Source organism: Rhinopithecus bieti, unplaced genomic scaffold, assembly GCF_001698545.2.
Source record: "Rhinopithecus bieti isolate Rb0 unplaced genomic scaffold, ASM169854v2 scaffold_52060, whole genome shotgun sequence".
Lineage (NCBI taxonomy): Eukaryota > Metazoa > Chordata > Mammalia > Primates > Cercopithecidae > Rhinopithecus > Rhinopithecus bieti.
This window is the reverse complement of record NW_016820384.1, coordinates 63732-78796: the sequence shown is the minus strand read 5'-3', so window position 1 is coordinate 78796 and position 15065 is coordinate 63732.

Genomic DNA, 15065 nt, shown 5'->3' with positions numbered 1-15065 from the left:
ACAATTATGTGTCTTGCAGTTGCTCTTCTCAAGGAGTATCTTTGTGGCATTCTCTATATTTCCTGAATTTGAATGTTGGCCTGCCTTGCTAGGTTGGGGAAGTTCTCCTGGATAATATCCTGCAGAGTGTTTTCCAACTTGGTTCCATTCTCCCCGTCACTTTCAGGTACACCAATCAGACGTAGATTTGGTCTTTTCACATAATCCCATTTTTCTTGGAGGCTTTATTCATTTCTTTTTACTCTTTTTTCTCTAAACTTCTCTTCTCACTTCATTTCATTCATTTGATCTTCAGTCACTGATATTCTTTCTTCCAGTTGATCGAGTCGGGTACTGAAGCTTGTGCATTTGTCACATAGTTCTTGTGTCATGGGTTTCATCAGTATCAGGTCGTTTATGGACTTCTCTACATTGGTTATTCTAGTATCCATTCATCAAATCTTTTTTCAAGGTTTTTAGTTTCTTTGTGCTGGGTTCGTAGTTCCTCCTTTAGCTTTGAGAAGTTTGATCGACTGAAGCCTTCTTCTCTCAACTTGTCAAGGTCATTCTCCATCCAGCTTTGTTCCGTTGCTGGCGAGGAGCTGCATTCCTTTGGAGGGGGAGAGGCGCTCTGATTTTTTGAGTTTTCAGCTTTTCTGCACTGCTTTTTCCCCATCTTTGTGGTTTTATCTACCTTTGGTCTTTGGTGATGGTGACGTACAAATGGGATTTTGGTTTGGATGTCCTTTCTGTTTGTTAGTTTTCCTTCTAACAGTCAGGACCCTCAGCTGCAGGTCTGTTGGAGTTTGCTTGAGGTCCAGTCCAGAACCTGTTTGCCTGGGTATCAGCAGCGGAGGCTGCAGAAGAGAGTATATTGCTGAACAGCAAGTGTTGCTGTCTGATTGTTCCTCTGGAAGCTTCGTCTCAGAGGTGTACCCTCTGAGACCATGTGAGGTGTGAGGTGTCAGTCTGCCCCTAGTGGGGGATGTCTCCCAGTTAGGCTACTTGGGGGTCAGGGACCCACTTGAGCAGACAGTCTGTCGATTCTCAGATCTCAGCCTCCGTGCTAGGAGAATCACTACTCTCTTCAAAGCTGTCAGACAGGGACATTTACATCTTCAGAGGTTTCTGCTTCTTTTAATTTAGCTATGCCCTGTCCCCAGAGGTGGAGTCTACAGAGGCAGGCAGGCCTCCATGAGCTGCAGTGGGCTCCACCCAGATCGAGCTTCCCAGCCGCTTTGTTTACCTACTTAAGCCTCAGCAATGGCAGGCGCCCCTCCCCCAGCCTCGCTGCCACCTTGCAGTTAGATCTCAGACTACTGTGCTAGCAATGAGGGAGGCTCCATGGGTGTGGGACCCTCCGAGTCAGGCGCAGGATAATCTCCTGGTGTGCTATTTGCTAAGACCCTTGGTAAAGTGCAGTATTAGGGTGGAAGTGACCCAATTTTCCAGGTGTTGTGTCACGGTTTCCCTTGACTAGGAAAAGGAATTCCCTTGCACTTCCAGGTGAGGTGATGCCTCACCCTGCTTCGGCTCTTGCTGGTTGGGCTGCACCTACTGTCCTGCACCAACTGTCCGACATGCCCCAGTGAGATGAACCTGGTACCTCAGTTGGAAATGCAGAAATCACCCGTCTTCTGTGTCGCTCATGCTGGGAACTGGAGGCTGGAGCTGTTCCTATTCAGCCGTCTTGGCACCCAATCCCCTAATTTTTGTATTTTTAGTAGAAATGGAATTTCACCATGTAGCCCAGGCTCATCTTGAACTCATGAGCTCAAGTGATCCGCCCACCTCAGCCTCCCGAAGTGCTGGGATTACAGGCGTGAGCCATCGCGCCCATTCCTGAATTCTCTTCTGTGCTGACCCCTGCTCCTGGTAGTATTGGGGACAGAGCATTAAGACAGCCCCAATCCTGTTCTCACAGAGGCTCACAGTCCAGTAGGGGAGACAGACCTGTCCCCAGACAATAACAACCCAGAGTAGGCAGGGCTGGGATGGAGGAATTCAAAGGGGGCACCTGGCTCAGCTTCAGGATCAGGGAAAGCTTCCTGGAGGAGGGGACATGGTAGCTGAGACCTGAAGGGCATAGGGGTGAGCCAGCGGGAGCAGCATGTGAAAAGTTTTTGAAATTGAGGCACAGAAGGAAGGTCAGGTGGGTCTAGAATAGAGGAAGTGAGAGAGGATGGGTGATTCAACAGGAGGCTTAGAAAACTCTGAAACTGTTACTTAGGGTATAAGGGGCAGTTTGGCATTGCAAGGAAGAGATCGTGACTCACTCAGCTGCCTCATTTTGCTGCCCTGCTTGTGTCTTACTCCTGCTACACGCAGTCACAAAGTATCTGCCCTGATAAAGCATCAGGCTGAGCCAGCTGGCTCTGGAGCCAGAGTGCATGGGTTCAAATCCTGACCCCCACTTGCTAACTGGGTGGCCTCAGCAGGTCAGCTCCCTTCTCTAGGGACCACTTTTCTCAGCTCTAAAATGGAGATGCCCAGGCACGGTGGCTCACGCCTGTAATCCCAGCACTTTGGGAGGCTAAGGTGGGAGGATCACTTGAGCCCAGGAGTTCAAGACCAGCCTGGGCAACATAGTGAGACCCCCATCTCAATTAAAATAAAATAATAAAGCAAAGTAGATGATGATGCTTTTGCCTCCTAGGAAGCTCTGTGGTTATGAACACCTGACTTCAGTGTGCCAGGCCATCTGTCACCCTGGCTTGTGGCACCAGTTATGAGCACAAGGCTATATGACTGCCTGGGCTGGCAGGACAGTCCTTTACATCCAAGCCATGGTTCATTGGGAAAAATTTGTCACCCTTGCATGCTTCCGTGTGCCTCATCTGCAGACCAGGAGAAATCACAGTCTCTCCACACAAGACAGTTGTGAGGATCGAATGAGTCAGTGCCAGGAAAGTGCTCAGAACAATGCCTGACACAGCATAAGCTATCAACAAATGCGAATTCCCACTGGATGTCATGACTGCCCTGCATCGTAATCTCACTGCCGCCCTGTGAGGGGGTACACATTCACTCACTCTGTCACTGCTGTGGACTGAATGTTTATCTCTCTGTCATTCAGATGTTGAAATCCTGACCCTTCATGTGATGGTTTTAGGAGGAGAAACTTTGGGAGGTAATCAGGTCCCTCCCAAAGGGGTTAGTGCCCTTATAAAAGGGACCTCAGAGAGCTCTCTTGTTCACTTTCCACCATGTGGGGAATGCAACAAGAAGACGGCAGTCTGTCACCCAAGAAGAGAGGCCCTACCAGAATCTGACAATGCTAGCACCCTCATATAAGCCTTCTAGCCTCCAGAACTGCATGAAATAACTTTCTGTTCTTTACCAATCGTCCAATCTGCGGTCTGTTCTAGCAGCCCGAACTGACTGAGAGCCACTCAACATATATTTCCTGAGTGCCTACTGTGCCTATTCTAGGTGCTGGGGACATAGCAGGTAATGAGACCATCAGACGAGGCTGGGTGCAGTGACTCATACCCATAAATCCAACACTTTGGGAGGCCAAGGTGGGGTGATTGCTTGAGCCCAGGAGTTTGAGACCAGCCTGGGCCCCCATCTCTACAAAAAAATAAAAATAAAAAAATAGCAGGCATGGTGGTGCATATCTGTAGCTGCCACTACTCAGGAGGCTGAAGTGGGAGGATCGCTTTGGTGTGGGAGTTTGAGGCTGCAGTGAGCCATGATCGCAGCACTGCACTCCAGCCTGGGTGATGGAGCAAGACTCTGAAAAAGAAAGAAAGAGAAAGGAAGGAAGGAAGGAAGGAAGGAAGGAAGGAAGGAAGGAAGGAAGGAAGGAAGGAAGGAAGGGAGGGAGGGAGGAAGGGGAGAAAGAGAGAGAGAGAGAGAAAGAAAGAAAGAAAGAGAGAGAGAGAGAAAGAAAGGAAGGAAAGAAAGGAAAGAGAGAGAGAAAGAGAGAGAGAGAGGAGGGAGGGAGGGAGGGAAGGAAGGAAGAGGAAAGGGAAAGAAAGAGAAGAAAGAATGAAAGAAAGGAGGGAGGGAGGGAAGGAGGGAAGGAAAGAAGGAAGAAAGAAAGAGGAAAGGGAAAGAAAGAGAAGAAAGAATGAAAGAAAGGAGGGAGGGAGGGAAGGAGGGAAGGAAAGAAGGAAGAAAGAAAGAGGAAAGGGAAAGAAAGAGAAGAAAGAAAGGAGGGAGGGAGGGAAGGAAGGAAGGAAGGAAAGAAGGAAAGAAGGAAGGAAGGAAGGAAGGAAGGAAGGGAGGGAGGGAGGAAGGGGAGAAAGAGAGAGAGAGAGAGAAAGAAAGAAAGAAAGAAAGAGAGAGAGAGAGAAAGAAAGGAAGGAAAGAAAGGAAAGAGAGAGAGAAAGAGAGAGAGAGAGGAGGGAGGGAGGGAGGGAAGGAAGGAAGAGGAAAGGGAAAGAAAGAGAAGAAAGAATGAAAGAAAGGAGGGAGGGAGGGAAGGAGGGAAGGAAAGAAGGAAGAAAGAAAGAGGAAAGGGAAAGAAAGAGAAGAAAGAATGAAAGAAAGGAGGGAGGGAGGGAGGGAAGGAAGGAGGGAAGGAAAGAAGGAAGAAAGAAAGAGGAAAGGGAAAGAAAGAGAAGAAAGAAAGGAGGGAGGGAGGGAAGGAAGGAAGGAAGGAAAGAAGGAAAGAAGGAAGGAAGGAAGGAAGAAAGGAAGGAAAGAAGGAAGGAAGGAAGGCAGGAAGGAAGGCAGGAAGGTAGGAAGGAAGGAAGGAAAGAAGGAAGAAAAAAAAAGAGTGGGGTAAGGAATGATTATTCCATCCCATAGTTAAAAACACTGAAGCTCACAGAGGTGAGATGATTGGATAAAGTCACAGGGCATCTCAGACCCTGACTCTCAACCTCCACGTGTGTGTGCCTTTTTCTAAGGGCCCTTTGCTGCCCCCAGTCCCACCTTTCTGTACACCCAGATCAATGAACACTAATGTGGCCACATCATCCCGCCACACCTTCAGACTCTATGGGTCCCTGTACTGAAGTCACCTGACCCAGATCAGCCCAGCATTCAAGACCTCTGCCACCCACCTCGTTCTTCCCAGAATGTCTGAACCTTCTGACCACCCACCTTCTCCTAAGCCAGCTTCCCTCCCCACCACCTCTGCCCTGAGGCACTCTCCCCTCTTCCCCTCCTCCCCACCCAAGATGACAGAGCTGCTGCTGGAATGGACTTCCCAAATCTGCCCCTTCATGCAAAGGGAGGGTTTTCTCTCCTGAAATCCCCACCAACTCACCCACTCAGCCCCCAGGGCAGATTCCATCTTTTGCTGTCCCAAGGAGAGAAAGGGACTTTCTGGGCCCCTCCCTGTAACACAACTTCCAATTTATTTCCAACAGGTGAAAATAAACCAGGTCCTCTCCACTTCCCACCCTTACCTACCAGGTCTCAGCCACACAGGTTGGCTCAAAATCGAGTCTTCCCAGGCGGGACTGACCTCCTAGCCCAGGCTGCTGCCCTATGACTGTGCCTTCACTGAGTCCATTCACTCAGCAAAGATTTGTGTGGCCCTACTATGTGCCAGACACTGTTTCAGGTATCAGGGTATGCCAGCAAACGAAACAAATAGAGATCTCTGCCTTTAAAGAAATGACATGTTATGAGTGCTGGGAGGGGAGGGGGAGACAGATAATAATTGAGATACATGGGAAATAACTGGCTGGGCACCGTGGCTCAAGCCTGTAATCTCAACATTTCAGGAGGCTGAGGCAGGAGGATCACTTGAACCCAGGAGTTTAAGACCAGCCTGGGCAATGCAGCAAGATCCCTTCTCAAAGTAAATAAATAAATGTGCTTTTTTAAACATTTAAAAATGTGAAAATATTAAAAATAAATTTCAAAAAAATTAGAAAACGTGGCCACAGTGGCTCACGCCTGTAATCCCAGCACTTTGGGAGGCTGAGGCGGAAGAATCACTTGAGCCCAGGGTTCAAGACCAGCCCGGACAACACAGGGAGACCCCCCCATCTCTACATAAGATCAAAAAGTTAGCTGGGTATGGTGGTGTGTGCCTGTACTCCCAGCTACTCAGGAGGTGAGGCAGGAAGATTACTAGAGTCTGGGAGTTTAAGACCAACCTGGGCGACATAGCAGGATCCCACCTCAAAGTAAATAAATAAATGCTTTTAACAAATTTAAGAATGCAAAAAACATTAAAAATAAAAAATAATTAGGAAATGTGGCCAGGCACAATGGCTCATGACTGTAATCCCAGCATTTTGGGAGGTTGAGGTGGGAGAATTGTTTGAACCCAGGAGTTCAAGACCAGCCTGGACAACATAGGGAGACCCCCCATCTCAACACAAGATCAAAAAGTTAGCTGGGTGTGGTGATATGTGGCTGTACTCCCAGCTACTCGGGAGGATCACTTAAGCCCAGGAGTTTGAGGCTGCAGTGAACTATGATCATGCCACTGCACTCCAGCCTGGCTGACAGAGTAGCTGGGATTTTGTCTCTAATATAAATAAATGAATAAATAAGTGGAATATTACTAAACTATCTATGACGTTGGAAAGCGATGTGTGCCATGGGGGATGAGGGCAGGCAGCGTCAGAGTGCCAGAGTGGGCACACAGAATTCAATGCTAAAGCAGGCAGTCTGGGTAGACCCCATGGAGTTTTAAGCAACGAGCTGAAGGAGGTGAGAGGGCAAAATATACATACATTTGGAGGTTTCTAAGAATTAATTCACTTCTGAAAAAATTAAAAAATGCAGGCGAGTCCCAAGGAGCCATTCCCTGCTTCCTGCATTTAAATAACTGAGTTTCCTATTGCTGCCACAATAAATTCCCCCAGACTTGACAGCTTAAAACAACATAAGTTTATCCTCTTGCAGTTCTGTAGATAGAAGTCCAGGTTGGCTAAATGGCTTCTCTGCTCTGGGCTTTATGAAGCCAATATCAAGGTGTTGGCAGCTGAGCTCTTAATTGGGAGGCTTTGGGAAGAATCTGCTTCTGTCATTCAGGTTTGGGTTGGCAGAATCCAACTCCTTGGTATTATGAGGCTGGAAACCTGTTACTGCGCTGGTTGTCAGCTGAGGGCTGCCCTTAGCTCCGGAGGCCTCTCTCCTGTCCTTGCCTTTGAGCCTGTACATCTCAGAGCCAGCAACACCACAATAAATCCTTCTCGGGCTTGGAATCTCTCTGGCTCCCTGTCTGCCGCATCTCTTCACAGTTTTTTTTTTTTTTCTTTTAAGACATAGGGTCTCCCTCTGTCGCCCAGGCACTGGTGCAATCATAGCTCACTGCAGCCTTGAACTCCTGGGCTGAAGAAATCTTCCTGCCTTCACCTCCCAAAGCACTAAGATTACAGGCATGAGCCACTGCACCAGGCCCTCTGTCTGCCGCATCTCGCTTCTGCTTCCAGCTGGGGAAAGTTACCTGCTCTGAAGGGCTTGGGTGATTAAACTGGACGCACCTGGATAATCCAGGCTACTCTCCTTATTTTGACGTTTGTAACTGTATTAGTCCGTTTTCACGCTACTGATAAAGACATACTGGAGACTGGGCAGGTTACAAAAGAAAGAGGTTTAATGGACTTACAGTTCCACATGACGGGGGAGGCCTCACAAACATGGCAGAAGACAAGGAGGAGCAAGTCACATCTTACATGGATGGTGGCAGGCAAAGAGAGAGCTTGTACAGGGAAACTCCCCCTTATAAAACCATCAGATCCCATGAGACTTATTCTCTATCATGAGAACAGAACGGGAAAGACCTGCCCCCATGATTCAATCACCTCCCACCAGGTCCTTCCCACAACACATGGGAATTCAAGATGAGATTTGGGTGGGGACAACAAAGCCTAAACATATCAGTAACCTTAATTACATCTGCAAAGTCACTTTTGTTTTTGTAATGCAACATATTCACAGGTTCGTTCATTTTTTATGGCTGAGTAGTATTCCATGGTGAATATATATCACAGGTTTGAGGAACTAGGATGTGGGCACCTGTGGGGTGGGGGGGGGGTCATTATTTTGCCTACCATAATGACATGATGTGAAGACAGGAATGTCTAGAGTTCAGGCAGCCATCTTGAGACCATGAAGCAGCAATGCAACGCACTGAGGATGGAGGCATGGATGAGATATCACTGATCCATGGAATAAACCTAGGGCATCTTATAAAATGACAATTATGATTTTTGCCACTGTGATCCAGGTTATCTTTTGTTTGCAGCTGAATGCATTCTACCTGGTTCCTTTCCAGGTCACCATTGGAAGTGCTTATTGGAAGACATCGCATCAAAACCCTGATCTTTCAGAAGCGTAGAGTTTGTAGTAGTGTTCTTTGTCTTAAAGACACTTAAAGACATCCCACCCCTATTCTGCTCCAGGCTTCAGGTAGCACAGTGGTTAAGGACCTAGACTGTACAGTGAGAGAGAAATGGGTTCGAAGCTCCCGCAGCTCCTCTGCTCACCATCTATGTGACCTCAAGCATGAGACAGAGCCTCTTTAAGCCTCAGTTTCTTCTGCATAATGGGTGTAACCCTAGCTCCTCCCTTCTCGATGAGATAAGGAGATGCTAAATGCAGTGGCTCAGCAGTGGGTGAAATACAGCAAGCCCCCAGGAAATGGGGCTGCTGCAATTTGTCTTTGCACAACTGGTAGTAGGATGGAGAGTGGCCGCTCAAAGATACCAGCTCCTAACCCTTGCAACCTGTAAACGTTACGCCATAAGGAAACAAGGTTTTTGCAGATACAATTAAGGATCATGAGATGAGGAGGTCATCTAGATGATGCGAGTGGACACTAAATGCCATCACGAGTTTCCTCATGAAAGAGTGGAGGGAGATTGGACACACACAGAGGAGATGGCAATGTGAAGAGGAGCAGAAGGTGACCCAGACACAAGTCACAGAATGCCACCAGCCAGCAGAAGCATGACTGCAGCAGACCCAGGGTCCCACTCCCAGAAACCTCCAGAATCCCTCAAGGGAATTGTAAACCAGCAAGAGATAGCTCTTTCTTTTCTTTTCTCTTTTCTTCTTTCTTTCTTTCTTTCTTTCTCTTTCTTTCTTTCTTTCTTTCTTTCTTTCTTTCTTTCTTTTCTTTCCTTCTTTCCTTCTTTCCTTCTTTCTTTCTTTTCTTTCCTTCTTTCCTTCTTTCTTTCTTTCTTTTTCTTTCCTTCCTTCCCTCCCTCCCTCCCTCCCTGCCTGCCTTCTTTCTTCCTTCCTTCCTTCCTTCCTTCCTTCCTTCCTTCCTTCCTTCCTTTCTTTCTTTCCTCTTTTTTCTCTCTCTCTTTCTTTTTCTTTCTTTCTTTCTTGAGACAGGGTCTCACTCTGTTGCCCAGGCTGGAATACTGTGGCGTCATCATGGCTCATGGCAGCCTCAAACTCCTGGTCCCAAGCGATTCTCCCATCTCAGCCTCTAGAGTAGCTGGGACCATAGGCATGTGCCACCACATCCAACTAATTTTTTTGTATTTTTGGTAGAGACAGAGTTTCACCACGTTGCCCAGGCTTGTCTCCAACTCATGAGCTTAAGCGATCCACTTGCCTCGGCTTCCCAAAGTGCTGGGATTACAGTAGTGAGTCTCTGTGCCCAGCCTAGGTAGTAATATTTATGATTAGCCATGCCATAATTATAATATGATATTATACCTAGGATTTAGTAGACACTATATAAATGTTAGTTATAACCAATAATGGTTACTTTAACAATACTATTAATAGACAAATTTAGTTACCATTTACCACGCACAGACATTAGCTAAGTCCCGATGATGCTGGTGTATTGTCACCACAACCTACGAGGTAATGGGTACCTTTATCCCCATTTCCCACAGGTGAGGAAACTAAGGCAAAAGTGGTTAGGACACCCTTCCAAGGTCACCACTGCAAGGAGCTGGTGACAGAGGGCTTTGAACCCACTTCCATCTGACTCAAGAGCCCAGGATTTAACTCAGGACAAATGGGTGGTGCCCCAGCGCCAGCCCTGACCGCCAGTTCCTAAGCAGGTTCTTCCCCTGCAGACTCACCCACTGATCCTCAGTGCCCCTGGTCCCTGCCAGTGAAGCTTGCAGCTCCCAGATAAGTAGCCCCCTCTGGGATCTCCAGACACTCAGTCCTGGCTCCATGACCTCTGAGGGGCCCAGAGCTGGTACCTGGGACTTTATGACCCCAGCAAAGTAGCCGGCAGTCGCTGTAAGTGCCATGCTGATCAGGACACCCAAGGCAATCCCTGAGATGCCTCCAGCAGGAATGGCGGTCCTGAGTAAGGCCGGCTGCAGGTCATCCCCAGGAGCCTCTGCAGGAAAGAGAGAGAGAGAAAAAGAAAGAAAGAAGAAAAAGAAAGAAAGAAAAAAAAGAAAGAAAGAGAGAGAGAGAGAGAGAGAAAGAGAGAAAGAGAGAAAGAGAGAAAGAGAAAAAGAAAGAGAGAGAGGGAGAGGGAGAGAGAGAGGGAGGGAGGGAGGGAGGAAGGAAGGAAGGGAGAAAGACAGACAGGGAGGGAGGTAGGTAGAGGGAGAGAGAGTTGTCAGTGCTGTGGCTCTGGGTTTCAGGTCCTCAGAGTTGTTCCGTCCATGTGCTCAATTCAAACCCTCCTCTCCCCCCGTTTTACAGATTGGGAAACTGAGGCCCAGGGAAAGGAAGAGTCTGGACCAGATAATAAATATAACACAGATGACAGGAATAATGACTGGTAAACTATATTATCTCACTTATTGCTCAAGACAACCCTATGAGGTAGGCTTTGTTAATATCCCCATTAAAGAAACAGGCACTGAGAGGTTAAACTACCCATTCACCATCACACATGGGGTAGAGTTGGAATTTGAAACATGTTGATGCCAGAGCTTACACTCTGAACCCCTGCACTATGTGGCCTCTAAGGATCATATGTATCCATTCCTCACTCAACAAACATTTACTTAGCACATACTGTGTGTGCCAGACACCTTTTTAGGCACTCAAGCTCTTTCTTTCTTTCTCTTTCTTTCTTTCTTTCTTTCTTTCTTTCTTTCTTTCTTTCTTTCTTTCTTTCTTTCTTTCTTTCTTTCTTTCTTTTCTTTCCTTCCTTCCCTCCCTCCCTCCCTCCCTGCCTGCCTTCTTTCTTCCTTCCTTCCTTCCTTCCTTCCTTCCTTCCTTCCTTCCTTCCTTTCTTTCTTTCCTCTTTTTTCTCTCTCTCTTTCTTTTCTTTCTTTCTTTCTTGAGACAGGGTCTCACTCTGTTGCCCAGGCTGGAATACTGTGGCGTCATCATGGCTCATGGCAGCCTCAAACTCCTGGTCCCAAGCGATTCTCCCATCTCAGCCTCTAGAGTAGCTGGGACCATAGGCATGTGCCACCACATCCAACTAATTTTTTTGTATTTTGGTAGAGACAGAGTTTCACCACGTTGCCCAGGCTTGTCTCCAACTCATGAGCTTAAGCGATCCACTTGCCTCGGCTTCCCAAAGTGCTGGGATTACAGTAGTGAGTCTCTGTGCCCAGCCTAGGTAGTAATATTTATGATTAGCCATGCCATAATTATAATATGATATTATACCTAGGATTTAGTAGACACTATATAAATGTTAGTTATAACCAATAATGGTTACTTTAACAATACTATTAATAGACAAATTTAGTTACCATTTACCACGCACAGACATTAGCTAAGTCCCGATGATGCTGGTGTATTGTCACCACAACCTACGAGGTAATGGGTACCTTTATCCCCATTTCCCACAGGTGAGGAAACTAAGGCAAAAGTGGTTAGGACACCCTTCCAAGGTCACCACTGCAAGGAGCTGGTGACAGAGGGCTTTGAACCCACTTCCATCTGACTCAAGAGCCCAGGATTTAACTCAGGACAAATGGGTGGTGCCCCAGCGCCAGCCCTGACCGCCAGTTCCTAAGCAGGTTCTTCCCCTGCAGACTCACCCACTGATCCTCAGTGCCCCTGGTCCCTGCCAGTGAAGCTTGCAGCTCCCAGATAAGTAGCCCCTCTGGGATCTCCAGACACTCAGTCCTGGCTCCATGACCTCTGAGGGGCCCAGAGCTGGTACCTGGGACTTTATGACCCCAGCAAAGTAGCCGGCAGTCGCTGTAAGTGCCATGCTGATCAGGACACCCAAGGCAATCCCTGAGATGCCTCCAGCAGGAATGGCGGTCCTGAGTAAGGCCGGCTGCAGGTCATCCCCAGGAGCCTCTGCAGGAAAGAGAGAGAGAGAAAAAGAAAGAAAGAAAAAAAAGAAAGAAAGAGAGAGAGAGAGAGAGAGAAAGAGAGAAAGAGAGAAAGAGAGAAAGAGAAAAGAAAGAGAGAGAGGGAGAGGGAGAGAGAGAGGGAGGGAGGGAGGGAGGAAGGAAGGAAGGGAGAAAGACAGACAGGGAGGGAGGTAGGTAGAGGGAGAGAGAGTTGTCAGTGCTGTGGCTCTGGGTTTCAGGTCCTCAGAGTTGTTCCGTCCATGTGCTCAATTCAAACCCTCCTCTCCCCCCGTTTTACAGATTGGGAAACTGAGGCCCAGGGAAAGGAAGAGTCTGGACCAGATAATAAATATAACACAGATGACAGGAATAATGACTGGTAAACTATATTATCTCACTTATTGCTCAAGACAACCCTATGAGGTAGGCTTTGTTAATATCCCCATTAAAGAAACAGGCACTGAGAGGTTAAACTACCCATTCACCATCACACATGGGGTAGAGTTGGAATTTGAAACATGTTGATGCCAGAGCTTACACTCTGAACCCCTGCACTATGTGGCCTCTAAGGATCATATGTATCCATTCCTCACTCAACAAACATTTACTTAGCACATACTGTGTGTGCCAGACACCTTTTTAGGCACTCAAAGGATATTGCAGGAAACAGAGCAGACAAAATTCCTGATGTCCTAGAGCTTACACTTCAGGAGGGAACTGAGACATAAAACACACAATGAGGGCCAGGTGCGGTGGCTCACGCCTGTAATCCCAGCACTTTGGGAGTCCAAGGTGGGCAGAGCACCAGGTCAGGAGATTGAGACCATCCTGGCTGACACAGTGAAACCTTGTCTTTACTAAAAACACAAAAAATTAGCTGGACTGGGCACATGTCTGTAGTCCCAGCTACTCAAGAGACTGGGGCAGGAGAATTATTTGAACCCAGGAGGCGGAGGTTGCAGTTGGCCAAGATCGTGCCACCGCACTCCAGCCCAGGCAACAGAGCGAGACTCTGTCAAAACACACACACACACACACACACACACACACACACAAACACAAACACAATGGAGCAAATATATAAAGTGATGACAAACATTATAAAGGAGTAGAATAAGATGCTATTCGAGGATCTCACAGGAGGACCAGACTTAGTCTGGGGAAATCAGGGAATGCATCCTGGAGGAAGTGACATTTAAGCTGAGATCCAAAAGACAAGTCCAAGATCAGCTGGCAGAGGGGTGAGTCTCCTGAGCAAAGTGGCCAGCATTCATTCATGCATGTATTAATTCAGCAAACTGTTCCAGGCACTGATGATACAGCAGTCAACAAAACAGACAAGGACTCAACTCTCATAGATCTGGCCACCTAGATGGAGAGATCAGCGATAAATAATCAATATAATAATTAGGGCCTGGCATGGTGGCTCACGCCTGTAATCCCAGCACTTTGGAAGGTCAAGGCCAGTGGAGCATCTGAGGTCAGGAGTTCAAGACCAGCCTGGCCAACATGGCAAAACCCCACCTCTACTAAAAAACATACAGCCAAGTTCTGAAGGACCACCCAACTGACCTGCAGACTTACAAGCTGTAACAAATTCTTTTTTTTTTTTTTTTTTGAGACGGAGTCTCGCTCTGCCCAGTGCTAGAGTGCAGTGGCCGGAAATATCGGCTCAAGCTGCAACGCTCGCGCCCTCCGCCGGGGTTTAATGCCATTCATCATCTGGCCTCCAGTCTGCCCCGAGTAGCTGGGATTAGCAGGCGCCCGCCACCTCGGCCGGCTAGTTTTTTGTTATTCTTTTTTAGTAAGAGACGGCGGGTTCGCCGCTTGTTAGCCAGAGAATGGTCATCGATCTCCGACCTCGGGTGATCCGCAACCCGTCTCCGGCCTCCCAAAGTGGGCTGGGATTACAGGCTTGAGCCCACCCACGCGGCCCGTGGGGCCCAACAAATTCTTATAACAAATTCTTATTGTCTTGAGCCACTGGGTCTTGGGGGTCATGGAGAGATTGGCAACAAATAATCAATATAATAATTAGGGCCTGGCATGGTGGTTCATGCCTGTAATCCCAGCACTTTGGGAAGCCAAGGCGGGCGGATCACCTGAGGTCAGGAGTTCGAGACCAGCCTGGTCAACATGGCGAAACCCTGTCTCTGCTAAAAACACAAAAATGAGCCAGATGTGCTGTTGCACTCCTGTAATCTATTTCTTATAAATTATGGAATATGCATTTTCCTTTATAAAGAAGAGTTGTGCTATCTTGCTCGAAATTTTAAAAAATATTGGTATAAAAATTATTTAGGGATGAAAATGTTTGCTCTCGATGGTTACCCTTCTGAGATCCTTTTCTTATTTGTATGGTGTGATTATGACTTAGCAGAATAAAAGGATGTTATAGCACAGTGCATCTCAGCATCAAGGTGATTCATAGGAGCTACAGAGGGTACGACTCAGCTGTGTGGGAGGTCACCCTGGGTGTGATGCAGGTCATTTCTTACATTTGTATATAATTTCAAGGGGTTATGGGGCACTCTAAGGACCAACTTTAGAGTTCAAGTGAGGACTCTTATACCTAAATTACAAATTAGTAAATATCTTTCTTTTTTGAGACACGGTCTTGCTCTGTTACCCCCAGGCTTCAGTGCAGTGGCACTAACATGGCTCACGGTAGCCTCGACCTCCCAAACTCAAGCGATCCTCCCGCCTCAGCCTCCTGAGTAGCTGAGATACATGCATGCCACCATGCTCAGCTACTTTTGAAAAAATTTTGTAGAATGGGGTCTTGCTGTGCTGCCCAGGCTGGTCTCAAACTCCTAAACTCAAGTGATCTTCATGTCTTGACCTCCCAAAGTGCTGGGATGACAGGTAGTAAATACCTTTCTTGAAGTCAACTTAGAAACACAGGTTGAAAGTTACCCATGTTTATACAACTTTTGACCCAATGGTTACACTTTTAAAAAACAGTTTTATTGA